Genomic DNA, 19,623 nt, shown 5'->3' on the forward strand with positions numbered 1-19,623 from the left:
ATAGCTCAGGGGTAGAGCATTTGACTGCAGATCAAGAGGTCCCTGGTTCAAATCCAGGTGCCCCCTGCTTTTTGTCACTGAATTGTTTTTCTTTTAGGCCAGGAATTCTGGAAGAGAATGATGAAACACATCCAACACTAATCCACTGTAGACAGGCAGAATTGATGTCACTCATGTGACTTAATTCACCTGTCAGATGATGTAAGACATGGATCCTTGCTTCTGCTAGGAAGCAAGTTTTACTCTGGGGTTGCTGAAGAGCTTTCAGAGAGATGCTGGTGATCCACAGATGAAGCTGGTCATTTCTTCTCCTGCCCCCTGGGCTGGAGCATCGTGTCCAATGGAGTGCCCCCCCCCATTGCAATGGGTTTCTGATCCCACCATGCCAGGCTACAGGTCAGACACCCTGGATCTTGGCTCTGTGTCCCAAGTCTGGAGTTCCTTCCCTGGGTGCTGCAGATTTCTGGCCACATGCACATATGCCTTGCCCTACCCAGACCTGGGAGTAGGGGAAGAACAGGATTCTAGGAGGCTTTCTAAAAGCCCAGGGTGAGGTGGTGATGGAAGTCATTAGGGCTTCATAGAGGACTGACCTGAAGGTCATGGGTTGTTTGGTTTTTTTTTTTTTAACTGCTCTACATGCTAACAGGTTAAAAATCATGGGCAAGAAAAGAAAACCAGGGCCACACCTTCAAATCAATAAGTAGGAACACGAAGACCTGGATTAGAGTCTGTCCTTAAAAACTCATATTATTGTCTGATGACAGCCTAAGGACTCTCCTAATGCCTGGTGCCCTCTGCATGCAGCAGTCCACAGCCACAGGCATCATGGGGATGCCAAAGAAGTTTCCTTGGAAGACTTGAGGTGAATTTGAGGCCCGGCTCTCCAACTGGACTGTCCATTACATTTTCAAATGAGGGAGGCGCTGATCACAGGGGTTGTACCTACACAGGAGTAAAGATTTACAGGCCCCACCTCATAGCTGCTGCATCTGAGTAGGGCAACGACTTTGTTGTTGTTGTTTTACAAGATCTTCCATATTCCCAGTGGGAACTGGGAGCCTCCAAGTCTGTTTGATGTCCCATAGTGTAGACTTCAAAAGAGGTCATGACTGTGAGACATGTCCAAACATACTCACTGTATTAAAAACAGGTTTGGGAATGAATCCCAACTTGAGCTCTCTCCACTAATGCAGCCTGGAGCCTCACTATACCCTGCTGGCAGCACCTTCTGCTCAGCCCCTAAAGGTTTGATGAGCTGGGTCTTCTTATGAAATGGCCCCAAAGTTAGTACTAGTCTCATTATACCGCAAAGGAAACAGACACACGCACACACACACACACACACCTGGACCTGAACTTGTATCATGAACCTCCTGATCCACAGTTAAATGCTCTTCCATCAAGCTGGAGCTCACTTCAAGCAAGTTCTATCATTGGTTCTCTTTAACTACCCATTACAAGTTCTGCTTATCACCGGTTAGGTCCCATATTATGCCCTACCCTCTGCATGCAAACCATACCTCTTCAGCTCACTAGCTGCCTCCTGACCCCTCAGTTGAACAAGGCATGCATCTTATGTCCTGCCTAATGCATTCTCCCGCTGTGCTGGGTGGGGTACTAGCTTTGGAGTCTTGCTGGCATGGCAGGACCTTTCCTGCTGCTCCCACCCTGGACTCTTTCCACCCATTATTACCTTTTAGACCACTGGCTGGAAGTTTGCTGTTATCCCCCCCCCCAATATCTTTTTCTTTTCTTTATCCCAAGGCCAAACTCTTGGCACTGGCCTTCCTAAGTTGCATTTGTGGGAGCCTGATGCCAAACTTGGTGACCAATATCAGGCCTCTTTCAGCAGGTCAGCTCAGCACACTTGGAAGAACAGGGGTTGTATTGTCTTAGGGTCTAAATGCAGATCCAAAGGGGTTTCTCAACTGTGAAGAAGAGGCCTTCTTCTTGAGTGCCTGCCTAGGTGCCTCAAGCCACAGGTCTGTTATGCATCCTCCCCCTCCCCCCGCCACCAAGGCATAACAGGAGGTCATAAGAGGTCTTGATGTTTTGGAAAGTCTCCCAGGATGTGGTTGCTCATCATGATAGACAGGTCCTGGCACTGGTGGGTGGTACCAGGGATGCTGGACATTCTTTCTGTAAGAGGTTCTGCTTGCTGGATAGTCATGTAAGAACATCAAGGTCTAGCTCAGGCCACAAGGCAAACACAGCTCAAGGCCTATCTGGGTGTTTATCACTGGTTCTTCTCGCCTACCTCTTGTCTCTCAGCAATGGAATGTTAAGTGTGGGAGGGACCATAGTTGGCTGAAGCACTGAAAAGATAAAATGATTAGGGGGCACCTGGATTTGAACCAGGGACCTCTTGATCTGCAGTCAAATGCTCTACCCCTGAGCTATACCCCCTTCCCAATATAGGTCAGGAGTAGCACTAATAACCAGGTAGCCCTCCCTTATTCTAAGACTATTAACTACTGTGGTTCCTGTCTGATCTTAGGCTCCCTTTGGTCTCTGGTAGAATTCTCTGTTATAATTTCAAGTTCCTCCTGCTCTGATCTTTGAGGGGAGTCTCCCAAAGCTTACTTTATCTAATCTGATGTTTCTCTCCCTTAGTGCTGTCTGGGATCCCCACACAGAACCAGTGAATGTAGTTTCAGATTTTTTTCCATTTATTTATTTATTTACTCACTTTACAGCCTGATCCCAGCCCTCTCCTTCCTCTTCTCCCAGTCCAGCCCCCACGCTCCCCTCCTCTCATCCTTCCTTTCTTCTCGGAAAAAGGGAAGCCCCCAAGGGATTACCAACCCACCTTGGCATCTCAAGTCGCAGCAGGACTATCCTCTTCCACTGAGGCCTGAGGAGGCAGCCCACCTAGGGGGAAGGGAGCCAAAGGCAGAAAGCAGAGTCAGAAACAGCCCCTACTCCCATTGTTAGGGGACCCACATTTGACCAAGTTGTACATCTGCTACATATGTGTAGAGGATCTAGTCCAGTCCGTGCTCCTTGATTGATGGTTCGCTCTCTGTTAAAGGCTAGGCTCACAACCAAAAATGTAAGAGTTTTGGATTTTTAGCCCATCTGCTCCTCCATGGTCTGTTCTCTTTCCTCCTGTGGTCAAGTCTGTGGCCTTAACAAAGTCCCCACAGAGCTGCTCAGCACCCAGGCAGTACATCAGGCCACTGACGCCCTCTCAGGACATCACCATACCTGGCTATGAGGGGAGTTGAAGAGCAAGCTGTATGAGCCCTGAGCTAGGGCTGAGGACTCTTCTGGACCAAACACACCGAAGGATCTGTGCCTGTTCCCAGCAGACATGGAACAGCAATATGTCTGACTCCTTGGTTTTTATGTTCCCTTGGTCCAGTACGTCTGTGCTGTCTTCCTGTTCCTTCCTTTAGGAATGTAGATGTTCATCTGTGCCACAGTCTGGTGGAAGTATGTAATTTGCATTTGATTTTACAGCTAAGATTTAGTCTTGGGTCTCAGAGAGACTCTGGTTCTGCGAACAGTGTTGGGCTTGTTAATACGAGGACTCTAGGTTGCACTGAATGTTCTTTGCATTATTACATGAGCACAAGCCTGGGGGAGGCCGGGGCACAAAGTCAGGTTCGTGGATTCACCATAGGTTTTGTGGTCCTCAGATGGTGGAACTGTTCTGAGAGGTTGAGATACACAAGCTGTCAGAGACCACTGGTGGGTGGTGGGTGATCTTCCCTGATGTTCCTGCTGCCATCATCTCCACCATGCCTTCCTCAGGGTGATGGACCGAAACAATGGGCCCAAATAAGTCTTTACTTCTTAAGTTGCTCCTGCCAGGTATTTTTGTCATAGCAGTAAGAAAAGTAACGAGCACAAGATCATTATAATTATCCCATCATTTGCTAGTTCTAAAAAAAAGCCATACATTTATCATGATGTCTACTAAAAAGGAGGCATTGAAATAATGCAGTTTTTTTAATAAATATTTTTATTTTTATTTAACTTTTTATGTACATTAGTGTGAAGGTGTCAGATCCCTTGGAACTGGCATTACAGACAGTTGTGAGCTGCCATGTGGGTGTTGGGAATTGAACTCAGGTCCTTTGGAAGAGCAGACAGTGCTCTTAACCACTGAGACATCTCTCCCGCCCACATGCAGGTTTTTTTTTTTAAGAGGAGAAAAACTAGACACAAATAGGGGGCACCCAGACTTGATCCAGACACCTCTTGATCTGTGCTCTACCCTGAGCCAAACACCCATCTGCTACTGTAAAGCTTAATTAATATGTTTCACTTCTAAAACCACCCTCATTCATTGGTAGCCTGTATTGTCACTTCAGGATAGATGCTCTTCAAAGCTTCCAGGACTGAGTCAGAAAAAACTTATACCAACCTGCCCCAAAATAGGGAGCAAGCGCCCCTTTCAGAAGTCCTGCTGTCTGTGTCCTCCTAGCCTGCAGGGCCAGGTGCTCTATCTGTCAACATGATTGTGGTGTCAAACTGCCTTCTAAATACAAGATAGAAATGATGCCAAATACCAACAGACAATACCTTAAAAGTTGCATGCTAAGGCCATACACACTAGCCCATTAGACCATGGACAGCTCCTGAACATGCACCTACTGGATGGGGAATAGAAGCAGCTGTAACAGCAAGATTACCAGGCAGAGTGACAATCCCAGGCTGTGAATTGCTCAAGGAATGAGATGCACCCACAGAAGGACTTCATTAGTCCTACCACCAAACTGGTCAGAGATGTCACACAGTATCTCCGCGTGTCTGAGACTGATCATCCCCACAAGGACAGAAAAGTGAAAAGGAACCTCCAAAAGTAGCCAATGTTGTACCTCAAATCCTCTTTTAGAAGGGTGGTGGTAAGACAGAAAATGCAGAATATGGTTTTTCTTATAGATGTTCTGAGGTTCCTCAAAGCACTGGACCCCTCGAAGTTTCACAGAGTCGTCCGAACACAATGCAGGCATCTCCAGAGCCGAGTCATCATAAATGGCTGAAGGAGGCTTTGGGAGAATCTAATGGGAATATCTATAGCAAGTGTCTGAATATTATAAGTTCCTTTTTTATATCCTTCAGTCATCAAAGAGCACATTCTCTGAAATTATGCGTGGGACTGAAGGGAGTCACTACTGTTGATTAGATGAGCAAGTCACAATCACAATCTATCCCCTGGCTTTTCCGTCCTTAAAGGCTAGGAATTCTTTCCGCACTATACTAAAAAATCCCTCCTGTCTTAGCTACATTTGAATGGACAACCTGTCAACCCAGGTCTGTCTAACCCCGCCAAACAGAGGGTTTTTAAATCGTTCCAGACATGACATTTTAAACGGGAGTGTAATTGTGTATAGCCATAAAAACTGGTCACGGTTATTTAAATTTAAACTCTTCAAATTCATGAAATTTGGAAAAGCTCCCCCTCTACAATGCTCTAATTCGCTGGTGTCAGTTAGCTGGTTGAAATGGTTTTGGAATGTCTGCAGCTCACAGAAGTTGAAGATTGTGGCTGGAGCAGGGTCATCTGAGCTCTGGCTGTGGTCTCCAGTTGGGAGAGTAGGGGCAGTCTCCCACCGCAAGTCCCCACGCTATCTGGTTGGCTTTCAGACGGCTTAGCTGATGGAGATTACCTGGAGCTGTTGATCTGGTTAAGACTTAAGTTGCCCCAATGTCCTCCTAAGTCCACAGAGCCATCCCCGAAGCTCTATACTTTCTTGTTTGTTTGTTTGTTTGTTTGTTTGTTTGTTTGTTTGTTTGTTTGAGACAGGTTTCTCCGTGTAGCCCTGGATGTCCTGGACTAGCTTTGTAGACCAGGCTGGCCTAGAACTCACAGCAATCTACCTGCCTCTGCCTCCCTGAGTGCACCTCCATGCCCAGCTGTTCCACACTTTCTTAATCATGCCTTTTTTCAGCAAGTAAACTGAAAAAAGGAAGTAAAGCAAGTAAACTGAAACCATGGAAGTCACAGATGTCCTCGACACATACATCAGTGGACACACATGACTATCTGTGAGGAGGCGTTCACAGCATAGCATGGAATACTGATGGCCCAGATCCATGAAGTAGGCAGGACACAAGGGAAGAAGGGCGTCAACATAGCACTGGAGCTAATCGATGAATACTGGCCCCAGCCTCTGCCTCCTTCAGGATGACTCCAAAACCACCCACCTTCATATGACTTACTCAGCATTCGGTGTCTTATTTAGGAGCACACAGTGGGGAGAACTTAAGGCAGTTACTTGTGGCCCTCTTGGAGAGGCTCTAAAGCATGGATGTTTGGCCCAGCACAACTGTGTTGTCTGCCAAAGCATGTTTTGTGACCTATATTTTAATCAGTAGACTTTGAGTAAACCCTACCACTCTCTGTAAGGTGGGTGTGTCACCTGTGACAGTAGATGCCTTAGGAGGAAAGTCCTGAAGTCTCAGAGGAAGGAGGTCAGCCTGCTGACTGGAGCTAACCCTACCTTCCATGTCACCTCTTCCTACTCTCCACCCCATGGAGTTGCTCTCTACAGCCATGTGAGCTGCTTGTTAAAACCCCTCTCTGTGCAAACACACACATGCTCACGTTTATCCTCTCTTAGTTCTGTTTGCTCGGACAGCCATGACTAACACACCCAGTCAGCACATCTGCCACCATTATCTTTCTTAACCAGAGACAGGATCCTGTATCCACCTAGACTGACGCAACAAATAAATAGTCCCTGGCCCAGCGGGCATATCTCAGACTCAAGATATTTTGTACACTGAGGGAGAAAATAGGGGTCACCTAAACTTGAACCAGGGCCCTATTGATCCATGGTCAAATAAATGCTCTAACCCTATAGGCCTTCTGGGGTGGGGTGGGGTGGGGCTGTGAGTCCCCTCCCTTCCTCTTCCAGAGAGTGTTTCGGTCCAGGGAAGCAGCTACACACCTTCTTACCCTCTCCTCCACCCCTGTAGGAAGATTCAGCATTCAGGGACTCATGAGGCATAGAGCAACAGGATCCCAACACCACTGAGCAAAACCAAGTGTATCTAGGGAGCGTGGGGACTGGAACCAGGGACTGTGATCTGCTTAGTGCTCACTGAGAAACAGGCAGTGTTGTGATGAGTGTGCTTCAGTTCTGAGCTCAGCGCATGCCACCTGGCCCCACAGAGCAGGGCTGGGCCACCCCGGGCTGGTCACCCTTTCCCCGTGACTTCAGCTCTGTGCTCACTTTCCAGCCATCTCCCACAGTTATGTCCCTCTACATACATTTTCTGACTAAGCCCAGCATCATGTTCCTCAGGCACGGGTGATGGCTGGGCTTGAGAATCACTAATGTTCACCACAGTGCCATTTAATATCATACAGCACTGTAAATTTCAGCGAAACTCTCCTGCCACTTAGTCACTGGATAGTAGGAGGGGATTTTTACCCCTTGAATGAAAGTTCCAATTGCTCTTAACTGCTACTAATCAGAATTAAATGTACCAGCCAGAAAATCTGAAGCAGAATAAGGCTGGGTGACCTCTGACTCAAGACATATCTGCATAATGTAACATTTAAACAACAACTAATTAAGAACTTAAACACGCACACACACACTAGTGTGCTGGCTAGTGTGTCAACTTGACACAAGCTAGAGTCCTAAGATGAGAAAACACCTCCATAAGAGGAGGGTGTAGAGTACCCTTTTCTTTTTCCTTTTTTTTTTTTTTCAAGTTGTAGTTTGTTTACTTATTAACTTATTTACTTTACGTCCCGACTGAAGCTTACCCTACCTTCTCTTCTCCCAGTTCCTCCCTCTCTCCTCCCCTTCCCCACATCCATCCATCTTCCCCTTCTCCTCAGAAAGGGGGAGACCTTCCATGGATATTAATCTGTCTTGACATATCAAGTTGCAGTAAGACTAAAAAATCTATTCCTGTTGTGGTCGGACAAGGCAGCCAGTTAGGGGAAAGGGATCCTAAGGTAGACAACAGTGAGGGACAGTCCTGCTCCCACTGTTAGAAGGCCCACATAAAGACCCAGCTGCACAACTGTGCAGAAAGCCTAGGGCCATCCCATTTATGCTCCCTGTTTGGCAGTTCAGTCTTTGTGGGCCCCTGAGGACCAAGGTTAATTGATTCTGAATTTTTGTGTGTGTGATATCCTAGACCTCTTGCTCCTTCAGTCCTTCCTCAGAGGCTTCCACAGGATTCCCCAAGCTCCACCTAATGTTTGGCTCTGGGTCTCTGCATCTGTTTCCACACGTTGCTGGGTGAAGCCTCTCAGATGACAGTCATGCTGAGCTCGTATCTGCAATTATAGCAGCATATCATTAACAATGTCAGGGGTGGGCTCTCTCTCATGGCCTGGGTCTCAAGCTGGACCAGTCATTACTTGGCCTTTCCCTCAATCTCTGCTCCATCTTTACCCCAGCACATCTTGTACACAGGGCAAATTGTGGGTTGAAGGTTTTGTGGCTGGGTTGTTGTCCCAATCCCTCCATTGGAAGTCTTCTCTGGTTATAGAAGATGGCCATTTCAGGTTCCATATGCCCCATTGCTAAGAATCTTAGCTAGTGTCATCCTCCTAGATTCCAGAGAGTTTCCATTGCCATAGGTCTCTAGCTAATCCAATGATGCCCCCTGACTTCAGGTTGGCTCTCCCTGTACTCTCTCCCTCCATCCTCCCTCCACTTGGTCTATCCTGTTCCCATCCCTACCTCCTCCTCCTCCTCCTCCATCCACTCTGCCCTGCCATTCATTCATGATGTCTATTTTATTTTCCTCTCTCAGTAAGATTCTCAGAGGGACTCCTTCTCAGAGGGATTCTCTGGGTCCCTCCTTGTTCCTTAATTTCTTTGGGTCTCTGGGGATTGTAGCAAGCATGGTTATGCTGTACTTTTTGGCTAATATCCACTTATAAGTGAGTACATACTATGTTTGTCTTTCTGGGTCTGGGTCGCCTCACTCAGGATGATCTTTTCTAGTTCCATCCATTTGCCTTCAGATTGCATGATTTCTTTGTTTTTAATAGCTGAGTGGTATATTCCATTGTGTAAATGTACCACAATTTCTGTATCCATTCTTTGGCTGAGGGACATCTAGGTTGTTTCCAGTTTTTGGCTATTACAAATAAAGCTGCTATGAACACAGTTGAGCAAGTGTCCTTGTAGTATGGTTTGGGTATATGCCCAGGAGTGGTACAGCTGGGTCTTGAGGTAGAACTACTCCAATTTTTCTGCGAAACTGCAAAACTGATTTCCAAATGGTTATAGAAATTTGCACTCCCACCAGCAATGGAGGACTGTTCCCTTTCCTCCACATCCTTGCCAGCTTGTGTGCTGTTGCTTGAGTTTTTTATTTTAGCCATAATGGCGGGTGTAAGATGGAATCTCAGAGTCATTTTGATTTGCATTTCCCTGATGACTAATGATGTTGAACATTTTTTAAAGTGCTTCTCAGACATTAGAGACGTAGGGCAGCTTCTTAATTAGTGTTTGATGAGAGAGGACCAACCTGTTGTGGGTGGGGCCACACCTGGGCTGGTGGTCTTGAATGCTGTAAGAAAGCAGGCTGGAAAGGCCAGTTAGCAGCACTCTTCCATGGCCTCTGCATCAGCTCTTGCCTCCAGGACACCGCCCCCCCCTCAGGTTTTCTATCCTGACTTCCTCCGCTGATGAGCTGTGATATGGAAGCATAAGTCAAGTAAACTCCTTCCTCCCCAAGTTGCTTCGGTAATGGTATTTCACCACGGCAATAGTAACCCTAACTAAGACAGCCATTGGTACCAGGTTAGTGGGCATTACTGTGACAGACCTGACCATGTTGGTTTAGGTTAGGCTGTAGAAGGAGTTTGGAACTTTGTGCAAGAAAAGCCATTGAGTGTTCAAAGTTTTGTGAGCTGTTTTGTGAAACTTGAAAGAAAAAAAAAGGGGGGGGGTGTTGAGAGAGATAGACATTGGAGGCCTGGCTTCTGAAGGCCTAGAGCAGTGGTTCTCAACCTCCCTACAGCTGTGACCCTTATATATGGCTCTTCACGTTGCAGTGACCCCCAACCATAAAATTATTTTCATTGCCATTTCATAACTGTAATTTCATTAGTGTTATGAATTGTAATGTAAATATCAGATGCACAGGCCCCCGAGAAAGTATTGTCTCCCAGTGGGGTCATGACCCACAGGTTGAGAACCACTGTTCTGGAGGGAACTTTGTGTCACTTAAAGGCTATCAGTGCTGTTTGCTGTTTGGAGTTGAGAACTGTGGTTCTGATTAGCTGGAGCGTAAGAATCAGCTATGATTAACGAGAGACCAGAATCACTGCAGTAAATCCTTTCCTCTCCTGGGACAGTTGATGCTCGTTAGCTGGAGCTAGAAACTCGGGGTGATTAAGGAGAGACAAGCATCAACGGGGTGAAATCTTTTGGGACGTGTTTCCTCAGAGTCAGCACAAAAAAAAAAAAAAATTCTATGTTCCAGAAGCAGACAAGATTGTACCTCATGCTGACAGCCAGACTTGGTAATGTGTAAGCGTCACCCAGATGACCCTTATTTTGAATGCATAAAGGGGTCATGGAGAGCAGCTGAAACTTGAAACTGGGAGAGGCCTCCACCCAGGAGTACTGGTTTTGAAGGCATAAACGGGTCATGGAAAGCCACTGAAACTTGGCACCGTGAGAGGCCAGGAGAGGCCCTTGGTGAAGGTTCAGCCTAAGCAGCAGTTCAAGGCCCGGGACTAGAAGGGCCATGCAGAGAAGTTGAGGCATGGCATGGTGAAGAGAGCTTACGAGGGGTTATTCTCTACAAGCAAGAAAGCACAACCCTGCTGCGTCAGGGATCCCAGCATTTTGGAGCTTCAGCACCATCGGATGACCATCAAGAGCAGCAGCTGTGTGTGTTTGGGTGCGGGGAGAGCTAGCCAAAGCCAAGACGACAAGCTGTGTGTGTTGTGGAGAATGAAGGCTGAGAAGTGACACGCTTGGAGGAACCCAGAAGATCCTGAGTGAATCTCAGCGGACAGTGAGTTGTTTATACTCCTGGAGTTTAGTTTTGTTCAGATTGCAAATATGCCCCGAGTCTTCACTCTTGAAGAAAATATTTCATTTCTTTTTGATCTTATGGGAGCCTACAGCTGGAGGACTCTGAATTTTTAAAGAGATTTGAGAGATTTACAGAGATTTTGGATTTAAAAGCAACTGGATATTTTTAAAGAGACAACTTCTAAAGTATTTGAATTTGTGAGGCTGTGGGATAGTTTAAGTTTGTAAAATATATTGTGTTTTTATTAATGTGTAACCTTGGGAATGAACAATAAATGAAAGGTTTGTGGCTTAATAGTGATGTGTTTGTGTGTGCAGTTGACAAGAGGTCAGCTGTGCTGGTTAGTTTTATGTCAACTTGTCATAAGGTGGAGTCATCAGAGAGGAGGGAAATTCTACTGATGTTGGTCATAGGTGCCACAGTTCAGGGAGCAGCTCACCAAGGTACTAAGCCTTCATTTTCCAAAGGACCAGAGGGGTTCAGCCTTCTTGTGAAACACTGACACCCAGCTAAGGTAACTCACTCACTCGTTACCCTATTCAAACATTATACAAGGTTAATTGGGCCTGGGAACGGTTCCAGCTACCAAAGTTATCTTGCCGTTGCTGCTGCGAGAGCAGACAACCCACACAAACCTCAGTCCCTTTGACCATGGCTAGCCACAATCAAATGTAAGAACTCCAGGTTTGCCAGGAGTGTCTTAAGACCGAGGTTGGTGCAGCTGTAAGCTCTCACATAGCATCAAGTGCAGATTCTCCAGAGAGACAACATTTCTTCAGACAGTCTCAAAACAATTTCCCAGCCTTTAGTGAGTAACGAAAACATGGCAGAGGCTGTGCTGAAACATTTCACTCAAAGACAAACACAAAAACTGTACTATATCTCTCATTACAAACCTCAACTGAGAAAAGGCCTCCATAAGATCAGGCTGTAGGCAAGCCTGCATGGCATCTAAAAAGAAAAATGGATCCCTAGAATTTTATTTTGTATTTGTTTCTGGACATCTAATTATTTGAAATACAGAGAGAGCAAAATGGGGTTCATTTTTTAATTATTTAAGTTGTTTATTTAATATCTGGATCTCAGCTTCCCTCCCTCTTCTCCTCCCAGTCCCTGCCCTCCCCATCCACCACTCTTCCTCTCCTCAGAAAAGGGGAGGTTTCCCATGGATATCAACCAGCCTTGGCCTATCAAGTTGCAGTAAGACTAGGCACATCTTCTCCTAGCCACGGCAGCCAGTTAGGGGAAAGGGATCCAAAGACAGGCAATGTAGTCAGAGACAGCCCCTGCTCCCACTGTTGGGAGTCCTGCATGACTCCCAGCTGCACAACTGTTACATGTGTGCAGAGGGCCTAGGTCTGTCCCATGCATGCTGTTTCATGGTTCAGTCTCTGTGAGCCCCTATGAGCCCAGGTTAGTTGGTGCTGTAGGTTTTCTTCTATCTCAGTCAGTATCTGATGAGTGTTGGGAAGGGGCAAATGTGAGAACCACAGCTGGAGCAGTCAGCCACCTCCGCCACAGTGCCATCCAACTACCCAGTCCAAAGTTGAGCCCCATGTGGTGAGAAGCATCATTTTCCTTCTCGTGGTTTAATGGGGCGTCCATCAGAGAGTCTAGACTGTGCTTTGTTGGCTCTGCCTCAAGCTGCAGGTCCATCTGTACTTCTCTCTGTGCTTTGGCCCGCCCTGCTTCATGTTCATGCTGGAGGAGTGGCAGCTGGCAAGGGGACACTTTTATAGCAATGACAGAAACACAAATGAGGAAGCCTGACTGGACGAACAGGTTTCCGGACTCTGCTGGGCACTCCCAGCACTCATGCTAAGTCAGTCAGAGGACAAAGGACCAGGAAGTGTGTTCCATCTCCCTTCAGAGGGTCTGGGCAGAAACAGAACTGGGGCTCAGAGCTTGATCTAACACGCTCTTGACTTGATTAGTCCTACGCGTACAATATGCTCACCTCCACCCACTGCTCCAACCCATCTTCCAGTCACAGCCCAGGATCTGGTGTTCCACAGTAAATCCTACTGAGTTGCATGGTTAATCTCAACTGTCAACCAGAGGGAATGAAGAGTCACTGTGGAAACAAATACTGGGCAGGTCTGTGAGTGGTTTCCTAGGTCAAGTTAGTAAGGGAGGAAAACTTACCCCATCTTTGAATGATGTCACTCCAAGGTCTGGGGCCCTGTACTGAGGTAAAAGAGAAAGCTGGATGAACAGAAGCATCTATTCCCCCCACACACACACACACCGACTGTGAACAGAAGCATCTATCCCCCCCACACACACACACCAACCGTGAAGAGAAGCATCTATCCCACACACACACAGACACACACCGACTGTGAACAGAGCATCTATTCCTGCCCACACCCTCTGACTGTAACATGATCTGAAGAGCTGCCTCACACTCACTGTAAATTTCTTTCCTGCTATGTTGGGCTTCTGAAACAGAAGGCCAAAACAAACTGTAGTCGGACTTTTTTTTTATTAATTACACTTTATTCATTTTGTATCCCCCCCATAAGCCCCTCCCGATCCCACCCTCCCTCCCCTTTCTGCATGCATGCCACTCCCCAAGCCCACTGATAGGGGAGGTTCTCCTCTTCTTTCTGATCTTAGTCTATCAGTTCTCATCAAAAGTGGCTGCATTATCCTCTACTGTGGCCTGGTAAGGCTGCCCCCCCCTCCGGGGGAAGTGATCAACAAGCAGGCCAATCAGATTATGTCAGAGGCAATCCCTCTTCCCATTACTATGTAACCCACTTGGACACTAAACTGCCATGGGCTACACCTGTGCAGGGGTTCCAGGTCATCTCCATGAATAGTCCTTGGTTGGAGTATGAGTCTCTGGGAAGTTCCCTGTGTTCAAATTATCTTGTTCTGTTGCTCTCCTTGTGGAGTTCCCGTCCCCTCCAGCTCTTACTATTTCCCACTTACATAAAATTCCATTCACTCTGCCCATCAGTTGGCCATCAGGCTCAGCATCTGCTTTGACAGTCTATACTGCAGAAGCTTTCAGAGGCCCTCTGTGGCAGGTTTCAAGGTTGTTTCCTGTTTTCTTCTGGCTTTCAGAGGCCCTCTGTAGCAGGTTCTGAGGTTGTTTCCTATTTTCTTTTTCACTGATGTCCATCCTCTTTGCCTTTCAGGATGGGGATTGAACATTTTAGTTAGGGTCCTCTCTTTTGCTTAGTTTGTTTAGATGTACAGATTTTAGTGGGTTTATTCTATGTTGTATGTTTATATGAGTGAGTATATACCATGCGTGTCTTTTTGCTTCTGGGACAACTCACTCAGGATGATCCTTTCCAGGTCCCACCATTTACCTGCAAATTTCATGATTTCCTTATTTTTCATTGCTGAGTAAAACTCCATTGTATAGATGTACCACAGTTTCTGCATCCATTCTTCAGTTGAGGGGCATCTGGGTTGTTTCCAGCTTCTGGCTATTACAAATAAAGCTGCTACAAACATGGTTGAGCAAATGTCCTTTTTGTGTACTTGCGCCTCTTTTGGGTATATGCCTAGGAGTGGTATGGCTGGATCTTGAGGAAGCACTATTCCTAGTTGTCTAAGAAAGCACCAGATTGATTTCCAGAGTGGTTGTACCAGTTTACATTCCCACCAGCAGTGGAGAAGGGTTCCCCTTTCTCCACGACCTCTCCAGCATGTGTTGTCCCTTGAGTTTTTCATCTTGGCCATTCTGATGGGTGTAAGGTGAAATCTCAGGGTTGTTTTGATTTGCATTCCCTAATGGCTAATGAGGTTGAGCATTTCTTTAAGTGCTTCTCTGCCATTTGATATTCCTCTGCAGAGAATTCTCTCTTTAGCTCTGTTCCCCATTTTTTAAGTGGATTACTTGGTTTATTGCTTTTCAGCTTGTTTAGTTCTTTATATATATTGGATATGAGTCCTCTGTCAGATAAAGGGTTGGTGATGATTCTTTCCCAATCTGTAGGCAGTCACTTTGTTTTGATGACGGTGTCCTTTGCTTTACAGAAGCTTTTCAATTTCATGAGGTCCCATTTATTAATTGTTGCTCTTAGAGCCTGTGCTGTTGGTGTTCTGTTCAGGAAGTTTTCTCCTGTACCAATGAACTGTGTGCCCCAGGATAACAGACTGAGTTTCCCTGTTGGGAGAAAACCCCACAGCTAGGGAACCAGCAGGTTCTTCAAGAGGACTGTACATGGAAATTTAGTGAGCAGCAGCACACTAAATTTATAACAAGAAACCCAGCAGTGGGGCAGCTGTCTTGAGAAATTCTATGGGTAAGAGGAGATCCCCCCCTGCCTAACATAGACCACAGCTACTACTCAGGGCTATAAACCTGAGGTGAGCAGTGGCAACTCCTGAGAAACTGGCCATACAGTGACCATAACCAAAAAGCAGAGAAGGACTCCTTCAGGAAAAATCATCTTCCGGCCAAGGGGATACTCCCTACCTCAGGACTCCAGGAAGCACAGAAACTAACAGCCAACACCTAAATCAGCCCAATGGGTAGAGGTCAGCGGAAAAGCTCAACCAACAAAAGACAGAGCAATATGGCATCTCCAGAACCCAGCCATCCAGGGGCGAACAGCCCTGGACAATGCAGCATAATAGAAAATCAAGAAGATGACCTTACATGTTGATGAAGAGGATAATAGAGGAAACAAATAAAATACGTAAAGAATTAGAGGAAGATAAAACCAAACAGATCATGGCTATCTGTAAAGAAATGGAGGAAGATAAAGACAAGCAGATTAGGGCCATCCGTGAAGAAATACGGGAAGATGCAGCCAAACAGCTTGTGGCCTTCAGAGAAGAAATAATTAAATCACTGAAAGAAATCAAAGAGACAGAGTTGAAGGAACTAAAAGAAAAAGAGGAAAATACAAGCAGACAGGTGAAGGAAGTAAACAAAACAACTCAAGACCTGAAGATAGAACTAGAAAAATTAAAGAAAACACAAATGGAGGAAATAATGGAGAGGAAGAATTTAGGGAAGAAAACAGGAACTACAGAAGTAAGCATAACCAACAGAATACAAGAAATGGAAGAAAGAATCTCAGGTGTAGAAGATACAATGGAAGAAATCGATGTATCTGTCAAAGAAAATGTTAAATCCAAAAAATTCCTGACACAGACCGTCCAAGAAATCCAAGACAATATGAAAAGACAAAACCTAAGAATAATAGGAATAGAGGAAAAAGAAGACTCCCTTCTCCAAGGCCCAGAAAATATTTTCAACAAAATTATTGAAGAAAATTTCCCCAAGTTAAAGGAAAAGCCAATAAGGATACATGAGGCCTACAGAACACCCAACAAATTTGACCAGAAAAGAAAATCCTCCCGCCACATAATAATCAAAACAGTAAGTATACCGAACAAAGAAAAAATACTAAAAGCTGCAAGGGAAAAAGGCCAAGTAACATATAACGGCAAACTCATTAGAATCACACCTGACTTTTCAACAGAAACTATGTAGTCGGACTTTTAAAAAACTCTCTTATTTATATTTCTTTTATCTTTCTCTCCCTACTCCACACCAATCCCTTCCAACACCCCAACACTAGGTAGGAGAGAGAAAGGGTTAGTGGGAGAGGGGGCACAGTTCTCTTAGCTACTTCCTGCTGCTTAGGATTGTCAGAGCCAATCCAATCCTCATTTCAGGAGATCTCCAACTTCTTGTCTCACAGCAGCAACCAGGAGCAGCAAGGAGGAAGCAGGAGCAGCCCTGTTCTTTCTTGGAGCTCCCACTCTCTGGACTCTGGCATTTATTCTCCCTCCAGAATCCTCAGACTTAAACTATCTGCAGCTGGCAAAGAGCCCCTCTCAGAACCCGCATCAGACAAATAGTCTGTTGCTGTGGACCATCTGAATCAGTCTCACATCCATGCCTGGGACCAAAACAAACATGTTTATAGCCACAACAACAAACCCTTTCTCTTAAGCTGCCTTTGTCAAGGTCCTTTGCCCTAGCAACAAGGAAAGTAACTAATACCAGAGCTTCTTTGATAAATGAACTTAATAGATAAGGTTATGATTCCTCCCCCTCCTCCTCCCCCCTTCCCCCTCTCCCAACATTCCAAATTCAGAGGAACTATAGGAATAGACTTTCAGCAACACAATTATATCAAGTACTGGAAAATGATAGAAATGTAGATGGTCTTAGAAATTATCTTTAAATACGCCTCTCAACTATGTGGTTGGGAGAATGCTTGCCTAGTGTGATGTAGGCCTGATTGGAACCACATATGCTGGGTGGTGTAGGACTTGCCTATAATTCCAGCTCTCAAGAGATGAAGGAAAAAGGATCAGAAATTCAAGGTCATCCTTGGCTGCATAGTGAGTTCTAGGTCAAAGGCAAAAAGAAAAATTCAAACACAGGCAGGAATAGCTACACCTCTCAACTACAGTGAGGTACATATGTACTCTTGTATATGCCAGTTTGAGCATTTCCAGTCTTTTTACTATCGTGTCACATGACAAACTATCCCCAAAGTAACAGAACAAAACACCCAGGATTAGACAGTTTTCTTCCCTGGATCCTTGCTCTGCCACACAGCGGTGGTCCTCACCACTGATGTACGTGACTCTTGGCTCTGCCATCTGAAAACCTTCCTTTTCACTTTCTCCTAAAATATCTGAAAAGATCATTGGTTTCTGATGGCTGAGTACTCACCTTCCCTGAGTGTGCAGTGTCATGGCAGGGTGGTCCTTCTTCCTTCCTTCTGTGCAGTCTGTTCACACTTCCCTAAATACAGCCTATTATGAGAGGTCTTCATTGTTACCCATGGAGAAAACACGAAGAGATTGAGGTTAACTGGGAGGCAGTTCCCAGAGACGATCTGACCATGGTGGCTCTGACCTCAGGAAGGATTTGCCCGTCCATGGAATCATCATAGGATAGAGTTAGTGGAAAGGGGTGTGTAGGCACTACTTTCAAATTATATTTTATTTTGGTTTCTTATGCCTCTATCTCCCTTCTCCATCCCCGATCCCTTCCAACAAACACTTCAACACCAGGTAGGAGACAAAAAGTTAGTGGTGAGAGGGGTCATAGTTCTCTTTAGCTACTTCCTGCTGGTTAGGGATGTAGTTCCTTGGGCCAACTCCAATCTTCATTTCTGGATATCTCCAACTTCTCCTCATCAAACTGCATCAACAGCAACCTGGAGCAGCGGGGACAATCAGCAGCAGCCTTCTTTCTTACAGCCCCCCTTCTCTGGGCTCTGGCATTTATTTCCTCTCCAGAGTCCTCAGAATTAAACTATCTGCAGCTGGTAAAGAGCCCCTCTCAGAGCCTGCAGGAGGCAAATAGTTTGCTGTTGTGGACAATCTGAATCAACCCCATGTTTCACACCTGGAATTAAAACAAAACCATGTTTGCATAACATAACTGAGTTTTTTTTCTCTTTTTTAAAATTATTTTCATTTTTATTAATTAGTTTATTCACTTTGTATTCCCTCTGTACCTCACTCCCTCCTCCCCTCCAAATCCCACCCTCTCTCCCTTCCCCACCTTTACCCCTCCCCCAGTCCACTGATGGGGGAGGTCCTCCTCCCCTTCCCTCTGATCCTAGTCTATCAGGTCTCATCAGGAGTGGCTGCACAGTCATCCTCTGTGGCCTGGTAAGGCTTCTCCCCCCTGAGGGGGAGGTGATCAAAGAGCAGGCCAATCAGTTCCTGTCAGAGACACTCCCTGTTCCCATTACTATGGAACCCACTTGGACACTGAACTGCCATGGGCTACCTCTGTGCAGGGGTTCCAGGCCATCAAACTTCCACAACAGTGGTGGACCACACGGCAGGAAGTAGATCATAGGCATGTCCTACACATGCTATCCTGCCCTGGGACCTTCCTGTATTCCCGTCCTCTGACCACCACAATATCAAATGTTCTGCTCTGCCCATGCTTCCTCCCCTGCAACGACAGCAGAAAATCATTGCAATAATAAGCAGCGTAAACCTTTCCTCCTTTAAATGCCTTCCTCAGGTATTTGGACACAGCAACACAAAAGCCTACTAGTTACAAACTCTCAGGAAACGTGTGGGTGCTTGTAAAATTAGTTCCAACAGCGACCACCACACCCCTCTTTGGCATTGCCTTTCCCAGGCTCGGTTGTAAATATCTGGGCATGTCCTATGGGGCCACACCCCTCATCCTCCTAGGAGCACTTACTTGCCCATCAGAGTATCTAGCTGGCCCCACCTTGGTGATATCAGTGGTCTTGATAAAAGCCATGCAGTCATGTTGGTCTTTTCCCTGAGCTTGTGTCTATGGAAGGCGCCAAGTTCCCCTTTGATATGGTAATTTTGGACAGATCAATTTTCTTTTCCCAACTATGCCATTTCTAAGTAATCCACACCACCTTTAAATTTCTGCTTATCAAGCAAGGCAGTTCTCATCTGAACTCAGATCTTTTGGGGACCCCTTCAGGAACAGAGCCTATAGCAAGTAGCTCATGCATTGAACCTTTGGCCCGACATCCCCTCCCCTGCTCTGCAGCATTAAGGACATTTTCTGCTTTCCAGGCTTTCACAGGCCACTGTCTTCCTGCCCTCAATAGTGGTTTTCTGCAGCTGATAGAACAGATTGCTTGCCATGCACCACTGCACAGAAAGCCATGTATTTTGGGATTTGTCCCAGAAAGAGCCCTTCTA

General features: G+C 46.0%; 1 non-coding gene across 1 annotated transcript; it reads right to left on the reverse strand.

Moving 5' to 3' along the window:
- Nucleotides 1–2,337: 2,337 nt before the first annotated feature.
- Trnac-gca (transfer RNA cysteine (anticodon GCA)) lies at nucleotides 2,338–2,409 on the reverse strand. The gene has a single exon. It is a non-coding gene; the product is annotated as a tRNA-Cys (tRNA).
- Nucleotides 2,410–19,623: the final 17,214 nt, after the last annotated feature.

Source organism: Psammomys obesus, unplaced genomic scaffold, assembly GCF_907164565.1.
Source record: "Psammomys obesus unplaced genomic scaffold, mPsaObe1.curated_primary_1811, whole genome shotgun sequence".
Lineage (NCBI taxonomy): Eukaryota > Metazoa > Chordata > Mammalia > Rodentia > Muridae > Psammomys > Psammomys obesus.